The sequence below is a fragment of the Sus scrofa genome, chromosome 7 (assembly GCF_000003025.6).
Source record: "Sus scrofa isolate TJ Tabasco breed Duroc chromosome 7, Sscrofa11.1, whole genome shotgun sequence".
Lineage (NCBI taxonomy): Eukaryota > Metazoa > Chordata > Mammalia > Artiodactyla > Suidae > Sus > Sus scrofa.
Window position 1 is genome coordinate 13,208,458 of NC_010449.5, and position 14,471 is coordinate 13,222,928.

General features: G+C 41.5%; 1 protein-coding gene across 1 annotated transcript in view; it reads left to right on the forward strand.

Annotated features, from left to right (window-relative positions):
• CAP2 (CAP, adenylate cyclase-associated protein, 2 (yeast)) overlaps window positions 2,653-14,471 on the forward strand; it is a 139,857-nt gene continuing 128,038 nt past the window's right edge. The window contains exon 1 of the mRNA XM_021100214.1: window positions 2,653-3,206. The gene's annotated coding sequence lies outside the window, so the exon portion shown is untranslated. The remainder of the gene's footprint in view (window positions 3,207-14,471) is intronic.

Genomic DNA, 14,471 nt, shown 5'->3' on the forward strand with positions numbered 1-14,471 from the left:
AAAGGGGATTCAGGAAAAATAGCAAGGGGGCCATGATCTGGTCTTGGTATCTCAGCAGCCATGCGGATGGAAGAGGCTTCACAGAGACCTGGGGCCGTAACATCACTTCATTTAGGGCACAGCTTAGAATCCAGGGGCCCATTCTCTCTCTTTGCACTTCTTTGAGAAGCATGAACACCGCTTAGGAAGAGGGTATATTTAGGTTCTTTTGTTTCCATCCAATACACCCTTTTGAGGGAGAATTCTTCACCAAGCCAGCTCATAGACAGTTAGTCTCCTACATGTCAAACTGAGCCACAGGTGTGCTTGGACCTCAGGAGCAGATTCTGGGAGAGAAACATGGAAGCCTGGATTTCACTTGATTTTAGTAGGTGCTTTATAGACTATGAATTTCAAGGTCCTGAGTCACCTACTCTGTGTTGAAGTCCTGATGAAACCCCTTCATATAAAATAGTCAACATAGGAGTTCCCTTGTGGCTCAGCATGTTAAGGATCTGGCATTGTTACTGCAGCAGCTCGAGTCACTTCTGTGGCTTGGGTTTAATCCCTGGCTCAGGAACTTCCATGTGGCATGACCATGGCCAAAAAAAACAAAACAAAACAAAACAAAAAAACCCAATCAACTTAAAAACTTTACACAATATAAAGAAAGACAGAACTGCAGAACCATTCCAGTGATGCACCCCCCCCACCCCCACCCCCAACTTCCACTGTGTTAGCAGCGTTCTGGTAGAGCCCTAGATGGTGGCAACCAGGGTGTTATCCAGAGGGACAAAATCAACGGAGAAGGGGAGTCTTGGGTGCAATGTAGAGGCCCAAGATGGAATAAGATAAGAATGTTGTTAGCTTTGGCAATTAAGGGAGCATTAATTCAAATTAAATATGAGGCAGCAGCCGCCTTGTCAGCACGTAACAAGGTCATCTGCTAAGGAGAAAGGCAAGCATTTGGGTTGGAATCTCAAGGTCTGAAAAGATTTTAAAAAGCCCAGTGTCTTGTCTTCTTTCCAACTCCACCACTTATAGAACAAATCTTGTAAAAGAAAAAAATGTATCAGTAAATATGTATTCAGTGACCTTTCTGTATTTGCCTTGGGAAAATCACCTTGAACTTTTTAAAGGACTTGATCCCTGCTTTCTTGGAACTTTCAGGTCTAGTTGGAAAATATGAACCATAAATATTAGAGAGTTGTGAGGAAGAAGAGTTCACTGGGGGGTAGCCCCACTGAGGCATCTGTCACATCACACACGGATGCTACACGAGGTGGAATTAGTTACATTGGAAGAATTTAGGCAGCAGGTTAAGACTCACTCCTTTCTCCTCCAAACTAATGAATTATTTCTTAGAAGATTTCTCTACCTCCTCTTTCCAATCCTAGATAGCACCTCCAAATTAACTCTCATTGTCATAATTCTGTTCCACACCTGTCAATAATCCCCCAATGCTTGCCCCTTATGGTTCCAACAACTTAGGCCAACATTGACAGCCCTCAGCACGTGGGACCTATCTTTGCTTCCCAGATCTGGAACACCCAACTCTCCATTCCAGCTAAGCTCACTGACTGTCCTTTGTACCTGTCCCATCGTTTTCACCTCTCCACTTTTGTCCCTGTTGTTCCTTTGATCTTAAGTACGCTTTCTCCACTGCCCATTCTTATCATCTTATTTCTGCTTGAAGACTCAACTCTTACCTCCACCAGGAAGTACTCTTTGGTCCCTGGTGCTGGAAGCCAACTCCCTCTTTTCTGCACATCCACGGACATTGTTCATACTTCTCTCAGGACAAGTTTTGTAGTCTTCCTTACCCTCTGGTTATTTTTATACTCTGTTCATCTTCTCATTATACTATAAATCTAAGGGGAGGATGTGTGCCTCATTCACCTTTATCCTCTATAATACTTTATACTCCAGTGCACAATATGCTTGGCTAAAAGAAATGCTCTATTAATGATGATTGAAGTTAATGCTAGAGAAAAAAAAAGTTTTGTTGGACTGGATGCTTGGAAGTTTGTCTTATGTTACCAGTGTCATAAACAATGCCACTTTGTTTCCCTTCTTTGTCTTTCCCGACAAAGGGGAGCAAAGAGACACTCCCCATCACCACTTCTGGACTAGAGCCATGTGTAATAGGCAACACCCTCATTTAAGTGGTGACCTATAGGGTCAGAATAAGCCTTGGAATGCACAGAACCAAATTAGATGCACTTCTAACCTCAACAGAGAGTACTGGATTTGTAGACACTCATCCTAGTGTGTGTTTAAAAAATTTGCTTTAAGTAATATCAATTACCCTCATTTTCTGTAATTATTTCCCTTGCATTCATTCAATGAAGAGCTTATTCCAGATTGAAATGAACTAATGAAAACTGAAAATCAGTGTTTTCCTTCTAATAGTGTTAACAAAAAAGTAAAAACAAAAACACCCAATTTTGTAATTATAATCAATGTATGAAGAAGAATGGCTACAAATTTACATTAAAAAAAAAAAGCACATGTGGTTGGGGATACCTTTGTTTTGAAATAATCGGGCAATTTTTAATTTTTAAAGACGTATGTAAAATACATTTAAAAATACATTTTTAAAATACTGTTACAAAATATGAGCGCATCTGAACTTGATGGCTAGCTAAAGCATTACTTGTCCACCTCCCTCTCCAGCCAGGACCTCTATACCTCCACTGGGTTGAAGAACACACAGGCCTGTCTCTTCCTTCCTAAGGACCCATCATTTCTCTACAAAAGTCTTTGAGGATCCAATCTGTGGCTCCTTCAGCCAGGAGCCTCCCGGATCTTTCCAGACTTCATCGCAATACTGCCTGATGCGGTGAATTCATTTCTCTCCCAGGCTGGCGCTTGGCAGGCTCTCTTTCTCGTCCTCTGCCTTCCTCATCTCCCTCTCGTTTCTCCCACGGCCCATCTGCCCCTCCTTTCGTCCATCCCCCTCTCCTCTCTGCTCCCCTTTATTTCCACTCTCCACCCGCGGAGCTTGGCTCTCCTCCCTCCCTCCCGCTCCCTCTCTCCCCCTCGGCTTGTCTGTATTTGGAGCTCCCGGAAGCCGCCGGCCACTCTCCCCGGAGCAGCGTGACTGACACGGACTCCTACTCAGGGGGGAGGAGGAGGAGGAGGGGTGGCGGGCAGGCAGGAGGAGGGTGCGAGTGGCCGAGCGCGGCATCACCGAGCCGAGCACCAGACCCCAGGCCCCCAAGCAGGTAATCCGGAGCGGCTGGGCCCTGCGAGGGTGGGGAAGGGCCGAGGTGCAGGTGGAGGGGGGGTAGGGGTACCTCGAGGAGGCCGTGCTTGGAAGTTGCGCTCAGTGGGTGGGGTGCAGAGGGGCTGGGGCGCGGCGGGCGTGCAGGGAATAAAGGAGGCTCGGGCGCCTGTGGGGTCAGAACGCCGCGCGGACAGCGAGACTTTGCGGGGCACCGGCGGAGCAGGGCTCGTGCCAGCGAGCGCCCCATCTGGGTCAGTGCAGCGGCCCTCCCTGCCCCCGCCGCCTGCCCTGCTGGAACGGGGTTAGATCCTGGCCTCCCCCCGCCTCGCTGCTGCTGCTGCTGCTGCTACTGCTGCTGCTGCTGCGCGACAGGCCCATCTAACTTTGGAGGTTCTCTTCCTCTTGGCTCTGAGCTTCAGGGCAGTGCAGAGATTGAGGGGGACTGTCATTGCACTGGATCTGACCGTCTCCAGAGAGGACTGGAAAGAAAAGGACCTGGCTTCTCTGCAGAACCTGACTCGAGGCCATGAGTCACTTTCAAAAAATGCAAAGGCCACTGAGGCATTGAGGGACAGTTCAAGAGGGCACCTTGCCGCTCAGTTCCTGTCTCCTTTGGATAGAGGGTGATTCATGGAGGTAGTAGCCTCGTTATCACCACTTTGGGGACTAATAATCGCATAAGCAGATGGCCTTTGCTTTATTGCCACCAGAGTGGTGTCTGACAGCCCCAACAGGCTGCAAGTTTTAGCAGTATTTGAACCGATGGATGCATTCTCTAAAATGAGTAAATATGGGTGGCTGCATTTAGGATATTGAACGAGGGTTAGGTCCAAACAGCCAAAGTAGAGATGAACACAGCATAAAAGAGCAAGACTCTTTGGTGATGTAGGGAATACAGAAGCCTATGGGACTTAAAGCCCCAAAGTTTACCAGAATTATTTACAGAGTGCTATTTCTTGACTGCTTACATAAACTTTAGTTTAAGGAGCATGGCTTCAAATTTCTGGTAACGTGTCTAAGCCCCTTTAATGTAAGATTACAACTGTGGGGTGATCTTTGGAGGAATTTTTCTTAGAGTTACCAGAGTCTAATTAGACTGTAAGCCTCTTGAGGGCAAGATGGAGTTTTTGGTAGTTTTTACTGTACCAAGCAGTATTTGACCCACAGCATGTAATGAGCAGGCAATAAAAAATAAAAGTTTGTGAAAATGATTAACTCAGTGGTTTGAGTGAAGCTGGATCATGATTTTTTGAAGCATTATTGTGCAAGGAAGGTCTCCTCTATGATCCCCAAATCTAAAAATCCTAAATAAAATTAAATCAAGGTGTCATATATATATTTATTAAAGAGAAAAAAAAGTTGACTACGAGAAATCATGACAGTGACTGTCAAGGTGGTTTTGACTTGTAGGAAATAGGTTTTTGCTGCTCGTTGTCAAAGTGAGAAGTAATTGAATTTGTTGACATATTTTACGGTCTGGCAACCTTTTTGAGTGAAGGGCTGGAGAGTAAACATGTAGGTTTTGGGAGTTCCCGTCGTGGCGCAGTGGTTAACGAATCCGACTAGGAACCATGAGGTTGCGGGTTCGGTCCCTGCCCTTGCTCAGTGGGTTAACGATCCGGCGTTGCCGTGAGCTGTGGTGTAGGTTGCAGACGCGGCTCGGATCCCGAGTTGCTGTGGCTCTGGCGTAGGCCGGTGGCTACAGCTCCGATTGGACCCCTAGCCTGGGAACCTCCATATGCCGCAGGAGCGGCCCAAAGAAATAGCAAAAAAAAAAAAAAAAACATGTAGGTTTTGCTGGCTAGATGGTCTCTTGAGTAACAGCTCATCTGTGCTGTAGCTTAAAAGAAGCCATAGTCAATACCTAAAGGAATGGTATGACTATATTTCACTTATTTGTGGACCCTGAAATTTGAAGTTCGTACAATTTTCACCAGTAATGAAATAGTCTTTTTTTTTTTTTCAGGCTTTAAAAAAATGTGATATTCATTTTTAGTTTAGAAGAAGACGGGGCGATCACAAAAGCAGTATGGGAGAGGGGGCAGGTTTGTCCTCTTGGTACTGGTATGCTACTCCTCTCTACCATGTGGTAGAGTTTGGAGAGGAACCTTTTGAAAAGATTAATGGGCCAGATTCTCCAAGTGCCTAGGTCATATCCAGGAGTTAAGTTAAATGCCTTCAAGAGTAGCCATAACCTATTTTGGGCATTACAGTGTTTTGTTTTGTGTTGAATATTTCCTAATAGACATTTTTATACACGAGGTTTTGTTTTTAATTCATTAATTATGTAATATACATAAAAACAATATACTAGATGTATGTAAGCTATCACCATTACTTACAAATGACCACCTATAACCTTATCACAGCTTTAAAAACTTAAGAACTAGATGATGTGAAAAGGTAACCTACGGAATGGGAGAAAATATTTTTAAATTCTCTATCTGGTAAGGAACTTGTATCCAAAATATATGACAAGTTCTTACACCTTAATAATAAAATGATAAATGTGAAAATGGTCGAGACATCTGAATGAACATTTCTCCAAAAATATACGAATGGCCAATAAGCACATGGAAAGATGCTCAGCATCATTACTCTGATGCTCAGCATCAGAAAAATGCAAATTAAAAACGCAAATGGTCTATGAGATACCACTTCACACCCACTGGGATGGCGAGAATCAGAAAGTCAGATAGGAGTTCCCGTCGTGGCGCAGTGGTTAACGAACTAGGAACCAACTAGGAACCATGAGGTTGCGGATTCGATCCCTGGCTTTGCTCAGGGTGTTGGGGATCCGGTGTTGCCGTGAGCTGTGGTGTGGGTTGCAGATGCGGCTCGGATCCCGAGTTGCTGTGGCTCTGGCGTAGGCTAGTGGCTACAGCTCCAATTAGACCCCTAGCCTGGGAACCTCCATATGCCATAGGAGCGGCCCTAGAAAAGGCAAAAAGACAAAAAAAAAAAAAAAAAAAAAAAAAAAAAAAGTCAGATAATAAGTGTTGGTGAGGACATGAAAGAATTGGAACCCTTATATGTTGCTGGTTAGACTATTAAATGGTACAACTGCTTTGGAAAACAATTTGACATTTCCTCAAAAATTAAACATCAAGTTACCATATAATATAGCAGTTTTACTCTAGGTATCTATATTCAAGAGAAATGATATCGTATGTCAAACAAAAACCTATACACAAATATTTATACCAACACGTTCATAACAGCCAAAAGGTAGAAACAGCCCACCTGTCCATCAACTGATGAATGGATAAGTAAAATGTAGTAGAGTCATACAGTGGACTATTATTTGGCCATAAAAAAGAATGAAATACAGATACATGCTACAACATACATGAACCTTGAAAACATTTTTCTAAGTGAAAGACACTAGTCACAAAAGACCACACATAGTATGATTCTGCTCATATGAAAATGTCCAGAACAGGGCACTCTGTAGAAACAGAAGTAGATTATTTGTTGCTTAGGGATGGGGTTAGTGGTGGTGGGGGTGGCAGTGAAAGGGCACAGGGTTTCTTTTTGAAATGATAAAAATGTTTTAAAATTGACTGGTGATGGCTTCAAACATCACCGGATTCAAATGAGTGAATTGCATCATGTGTTTGAGTTGTATCTCAGTAAAGCTGTTAAGGAAAATAAACAGAAGGCTAGAAAACAAGAACTAGATTGTTATTTATGCTGTTGTATCTGTCTTTATGCTTTTCTCCAGTGCCATTCCTCTTGTCTCTCCCAACTCTGGATTTTGCATTAGCCATTGCCTGAGTTTACTGTAAAATAGTTTTCTGACACATGTATGTGCTCCTAAACGATATTGTTTAGATTTGGTTGTTTTTGATTTATAAAAGCGTATACATAATCTTCTCACTTTTAAAAAACTCAAAATTAATTTTATTTAATTAATTAATTAATTAATTTTTTGGTCTTTTTGTCTTCTAGACCTGCCCCCGCAGCATATGGAGGTTCCCAGGCTAGGGGTCTAATCAGAGCTGTAGCCACCGGCCTACACCAGAGCCACAGCAATGCAACACGGGATCCGAGCCACATCTGCAACCACACCACAGCTCACGCACGCCAGATCCTTACCCACTGAGCAAGGCAGGATTGACTGAACTCATGGTCTAGTCAGATTCGTTAACCACTGCACCACACGGGACTCCTATATGCAGCTAATTGGTCATCCATTATCTTTTTTTTTTTTTTTTTTTTTTTTCTTCTTTTTCCACCTTCGCATATGAGTTCCAGCTAGGGTCTAATTGGAGCTATAGCCGACAGCCTATATCACAGCCACAGCAACTCGGGGTCCAAACCATGTCTGCTACCTACACCACAGCTCATGGCAATACCAGATCCTTAACCCACTGAGAGAGGCCAGGGATCGAACCCCCAACCTCATGGTTTCTAGTCTGATTCATTTCTGCTGCACCACGATGGGAACTCCTCCATTCTCTTATTGATGGGTGTTAGGGTTGATTCTCATGTTTTGCTGCTTTGAAGACTTTTTCCATGTGTCTTGGCACACGTGTGCCAGTTCCTCTGGCTGAATGTGAATGTGCCACATGTTTTAATGACAAAAAAAAATTGATTCTCCTCTGACTTAATGGTATATCTCCAGCTTATTCATTTGCCCAAACCACGTGATCAGCACTGAGATCCTGACTTCTTATCCTATTTAAATTCTTACTGTATTTCTATTTTCTCATGTCCTGAGAAGTGTGGGAAAACACTATTCTAAAATTTTGCAATTGAATCTCACAGCAGGACCACTTAACTGAATCACATATGAGCATCTTCATCCCGTTGGTTTTAGGATGGGACGGAGAACTCGTTTATTAAAAGGACATTACTTTATGCAAAGGTACATAAGCGGTTACTAAATTTCACGAACATTTTCTTCATATGTGTTTGCTGCTGGCTGGTCCGGTATTTCTGACATAATTCAGTTTGGTTATTCTGGCAACAATAAATCCATTGGAAATGTGGTGTTGTAGCCCTGGACTCTTTCTAAGTATACCCTGATTTAGGCTGTGAACGGTTGCAGTCCATCTGGGAGATTTCTGCTTGTACTTAGGAAGCGGGCAAGCCCTATAAGGTCAGAACAAGCCACTACATAAGAGGTTTTTTAAAGGTTTTTAAAAATTGTGGTAAATATACGTAACCTAAAGGTTACCATTTTGACCATTTCAAGGTATACAGTTCACTGGCATTACGGGCACTCACAAAGTTGTGCAACCATCAGCACCATCCATCTCCAGAACTTTTTCATCATCCCCAACTGAAACTCTTTGCTCATTAGTGATACCCCCTGACTCCCTCTTCCTCCAGCCCTTGGCAACCACAGTTCTACTTCCTGTCTCTATGAATTTGCCTATTCTGGGTGTCTCAAATAAATGAAATCATGCAATATTTTTTCCTTTACATGAGCTTTTATATCCCAGGGAATTCCATCCTGTTTTGTTTTTCTAAAGTAGACCCTTTCCCTACTAATGGAAAACATATCTTCCTTTACTGAGGTATTATGTAATAAAACAGTTTCCCTTTCATTATACAACCCTATATAGGAAGGGGCATAGGACATTACCTAAAACAAGAAGAACTTGCAATTACTATGGATGTGAACTTCATCTGCCGTGTTAGCCAATTAGATGTCTAATAATCCTCAACTCATCACTGACCACTTAGCCAAGAGGAGAAGGTGCAGTAATCCCCAATTCTTAAAAGTTCATACCTATCCGATGAATAGATGAATTAGGTAAACTTTGAGCTTCCTGATGGCCCCCAGCGTCTCAGAATTAAAAGGCCATTCTGCAATATAAAAGCCTAATCTAAAATGATTCTTGTTTTGATAGGAAGGGATATTATAAAGCAGGAGGGTTTGGGGAGGCTGAAAATAGAAGTGAAGTGTTAAATGGTGGTATTGAAGAGGAGGATGCTCCCTGGCAAAGCTCAATGCTGGAGACACCAAAGACAGACCTTGCCGTACATAGACAGTGTTGGTTGTCTTGTGTCTATACTCGTGCATACTTTCATGAGAAAATAACCTTTATTACTTTGCATCAGTCCACGGAAATCCAAAGAAACTCTGGGATCCATTGATGATTTATTCATTGCGCCATATTGAATGACTGTTACATGCCCAGCACCGTGCACGTCACTGGGGATCCAAAGGTAAATATCAATGAAGGAAGATATGACGAACATGAAACTGAACCTATGTCTCCAAGAATCAGCTTTGGTGGTTGTCATCGTTAGTTCCAACTTTGCTTCTATTTGGTTGTATTCAGGGAAGAATCACTAGGTTCTTAGGAGATGAATTGGTTATTTTAATCTGAGTCAACCAGAAGCAGTCAAATCAGACCACACTAAGAAACTGTCTAGTTAGATCTTCCAGAATGAGGTAAAATGTGCTTCAAGTGGCAGATGCATATTTCAGTCTGATTATAATACATTATGTAGTTGGCAATGTCCATTTTATGTAGTCTCAATTTAAAAGTCTGTGTATTGCCCAGAGTATGAAGGTAAGGGGTTAGTGTGGTGGAAGTGTGGTCTTTCCAGCTAAGGAATACTGTCTAGTACTTCTGCTCACCTCTGTCCAGTGCAGGAAGCTCAGATATCTGGCATAATGGGTAGGTTGATGGAAATGTCCATTTAATTGTTACTTGGTATTAAGTAGACTAAATGCAGGTGTCTTTCTCCTAACATTATCTTCTAGCATGGATAGGATCTGTGGCTAGAGAGTTTCAGGGGTTCACTGCAGGTTCACAAGTATTTAGGCAAAGTTTTTTAAGTTTGAACATTGATCCCCCCTTGTTTGCATTTCTTATGTGGTTCTTGCTACCCTCATGGTCCCCTTTGGCTGTTTAGAGTTCTCTATGTGAGCAAATTTCCATTCCCTATTTTTCCATCCTGCTTCCCTTAGCCTCTCCCTTCATTGAGACTCCTCCTTTCTCAGTGTCTCTTATGAATGGAAGGTGGGTGATTATCTAAGTAAAGTTCTTCAGAAACTGAAAACTTTGAAAAAGAGGTTTGTTAATGCAAATGAGTCTCTAGGTAATACAGAATTAAGGGTGAGGCTCATTCTTATGCTTCTTACTTGAAGCCCAGTAGTCTTCAAGCTGGGCGTATTTACTATATGCAAAGACCTCCCAAGGCCCATGCACATGAGTGTTTGGAGAACATAAATTTACTAACCTTCATCTTTCATAAGTGCTTTTTACCTAAGACTAATCTTAGTGAGGTGTCTTAGTAATCTTCTTGAGTGGCTTATAAGAGAGAAGCAAGTTCCCTTTAATGCCCCCTTTTCCTCAATCACCTTTCTCTTTCTTTACATGAGAAAGGCCTTCCTCTAACTCATCTTTTTAGCCCCTTTTACTAAAAGGCCTATTTCTAACCCATTTTACCAAATTGTGTTGCTCAAGGGTGAAGAAATCTTGGGGGATGGGAAGGGCAAAGAGGGGGGGGAACATTTCAGAATATCAGTTTTAGGGGTGACAAGAGTGAATGACTCTAATGCCTGGACCGAGATCCTCTTACAAATCTTGTATTTTCCAAATCTTTGTTTTTTTAAAAAAAAACAAAAGCAAAAACAAATAAACAGCTGAAGTTCAATCTAATCAAATCATAAACTGATATTAAAGGATAAATTTTAAAAGACGCTAAAATCTTTAGTTTCATAGATATAAAAAAAGAACATGTAAAAATGATTTAAAAATGATTTAAGAATGAGAGAGCCAAAAAGGCTTTATGGTCTGTTCAGAGGAGACCATTGATAGCAATGCTAAAATGAGTTTGATATTTAACATGTATAAATTAGCTTCTTCCGGAGTGGGAGACGGAAATCCATTGAACTTCCACAGGATAAATTTTTTTGCATGCATTATAGACATATCAGTTGTGTATAGGTTAACTTCTATCTCTACAGAATTATAAAACAGCCTAGTCATAAAGAACAAATGGCTGAGATAACCCAGATGATGTGTAGTCAGGATACTCAGTGAATTTCAGTCTTCCACAATTTTTCCTTACATTGATAGTTTAAATAATTTTGATATTTCATTATTACATGATGTTTAGTATATAACTCAGAAGGCATTCAAAGAATTGAGTGACATTCCTCTTAGAAAATTTCATCCACTTGCATCTCCTTGTTATATGAACCGTTTCCCAGAATCTACATTGATAAAAACAAAAACTGAGAATCAAATTGATGCTCAACATTGACTCACTCTAGCAGTAACACATGCATGAAATAATTGAAAAATAAAAGAGCTCATAAGAGAGGGGTTTCCATTAAAAATGTTTTTTATTTACATTTAGTAATTGTCAACGTTTATAATATTTGTGTTATTTTGATGAGTTCATTCTAATAAAAGCTACAGGGATAACAATCAGAAGAGTAATTTTTTACCATTGATTTTAATACACACACACACACACACACACACACACATTTGATACAGAGAAGTGTGATAGGATAATGAATAAAAGACATTAAAGCATAAAATAGAAATACGTAAAATTAGGATAAACTCTAACATGGCAAGAAGAATGGAAATATAAATTCAAGGAGAAAATAATGATCATGCAAAATTTGTGCCTGTCAAAGAGCAGCCTGTTTATGTATTCTTTTTTTTAGGGCCATAGGTGCGGCATATGGAAGTTCCCAGCTGCCAGCCTACTCCATAGCCGCAGCAGCAAGGGATCTGAGCCACATCTGTGACCTACACCACAGCTCATGGCAATGCTGGATCCTTAACCCAAACCCACATCCTCATGGATATTAGTCAGGGTTGTGACCCACTGAGCCGCAATGGGAACTCATGTATTGTTTTAAAATGAATAACAATGGATTTCGATGGATGTATTTCAGCAAGTGATAAAGTAGTTTTACATTTACATGTCAGTTTTTACAACGTACTGGAAGTTACATTCTTCACAATTCACATTTTGGTGAAAGTTTTTCCATGTCAACCTAAAAATGTGTGAGAAGGTTTTATGAAATTCTCTTGGGTTATATACAAGTAAGAATTTGCAGATCCCTTTGTAGCTCATGCTGCCTCTGTTTTCTGACCAAAAAAATCAGAAGTCTGTGATGTGGCAAGCAATTTCTGCAAGTTTAGTGTTGATACATAAACTAAATTATTGATTGACACATTAACTCCTTGTTCTGCTAGGTTTAGAGAAGACTTTGAAGAACCAAAGTTCTTGATACTTTCGATGCCTCTACAAAGTGAAGATAGCCCATAATGCTTTATTTATTTCTTTTTAGACAGTTACATCTTCACTTTGTTCATCTTTCTTGTTCTCCCCTTGGAGGCACTCACTCTAAGGCATTACATGTGTGTGCATGCATGTGTAATGACAAGAGAGACAGAACTGTTTGGATCTGTAAATATATAGCTTTCACCAAGTTTGGGAAGTTTGGAGCCATTATTTCTTGAAGTATGTTTCCTACCTCAATCTATTTGTCCTCAAATGACACTAATATTAAGCCTTTTAATATTGGCCCACAAGCTTTTTAAGCTTTGTTCACTTTTTTTGTTCAGCCTTTTTTTTTTCTCTCTATTCTTGGATAATATCTATGTCTTTAAATTTACTGACATTTCCCTTTGTCATCTCTGTTCTGCTATTGAGCCCATCCAGTGCATTTTTAAATTTGTTATTGTATTTTTCAGTTCTAAAATTTTCACTTGTTTTTCTTTCATAGGTTCCATGTCTCCGCTGAGAATATCTATCTTTCCATTCATTTCAAGAGTGTTTACCTTAATTTCCTGGAGCATAGTTAAAACAGCTCCCATAAATCTCTCTGATATTTCCAACATCTGTGTCATCTTGATGTTGCCACGTGTTAATTGTCTTTCCCCTTGAGAATTGGTCACATTTCTTTGGTCTCTTGAATGTCAAATTTTTTTATTGAATTCATGTCATTTAAGGACATTGTGAAACTCTGGGTCATTTCAAAATGTTCAGTTTTTTTGCTTTACCAGGCAGTCAGCCCAGTTTTATCTTGCATTCTGTGAGCAGTGGTTCCAGCATCAGTTCATTTTTCATAGTTTTTCGCTCTGCTGCATTGAATTCCATGAAAGCACAATGTAGGGGCTAGTCTGGGACTTTAGCAGAGCTTACACCATAGTTCAGTTCTCAAAGCCTTTGGATCTGTCCCATGCATGCACAGCTCAAGGGCAAGACTGGGGTTTGCGCTGGTTCATACACAGCATCTAGGGACCCCCTTCTTCATCTCCTTCCTCTCTAGAATTCCTCCCACACTCTCCTACTCCCATGAACCCTCCCCCCCGCCCCCGCACTGCCTGGGACTTCTGGCCAGAAAGACTAGCTTTCTCTTGAGGTTTCAGTGGCTCATGCAGGTACAGTTTAGTTCCCCAGGACAGGGGCCAGCCTCAGGGCAAAGTACTAAGAGAAAAGAGGAAAAAAATGACAGGGATTCTGCCTACACTCTTTGGATCACAAAGGCCCCCTTACCCTGATCCTTTGGCAGTAAGACTAGGTTTTTCTTGGGGAAATTTTAGCTTCCTGTGCTGCTGCTTTACTGCAGCTAGTCTTGGGAGAGAAAAATGAGGGGGAGAAAACCCCAAACCCCCAGACAACCCAGACTTTCCTTCACATTCTTCCACTTGTAGGGGCCTCCTTTCCACCTCTTCTGGCCGAAAAAAAGGCAGTTCTCTAGGAGTTTTTGTTGCCTACACCTCCGTGCAGTTCCAACCTCAGGTCATGTCTGAAGAGAAAAGAGAGAAAAAACCGGAACTGAACACCCACATGGGTCCCTTTTTCAACTTTTGATTGCCCTCCTCAATTTCCCTGCTGTTGTTTATCCTTCAAAGTCAGGGAGTTGCTTTTTGGGTTTTGAACACAGTTTAGCAGTGGCAGCCCCGCCCCCTTCCCTTATTCACTTATTCCCTTTCCCCTTTGTTTTCCCAACACCCCACCATTCTTTCCTTTCTGCTTTGCCCTCTTTCTCCGTTCCCTCTTTCCTTTGGGCCCCCAGGTCCAAAGAGCAAAGAAAAAGAGCCTCTGGTCTTTTGGTGGTCCACAGCTCTATTTAAAACTCTGGTTTTGTCACAAGTAATAAATCAAAATCAAGTATGAAAGACCCAAGAGGCCGGAGACACATGAAGAAGCAAAAAAAAAGGTTAGAGGAGAGCTCTCGGGCCAAATGTAACACCTGGCTATTTTAAATCAAATGATCACCTTTGCAGTTGTTGCAAATATCCATGCATAAAACAAGACCTAGCAC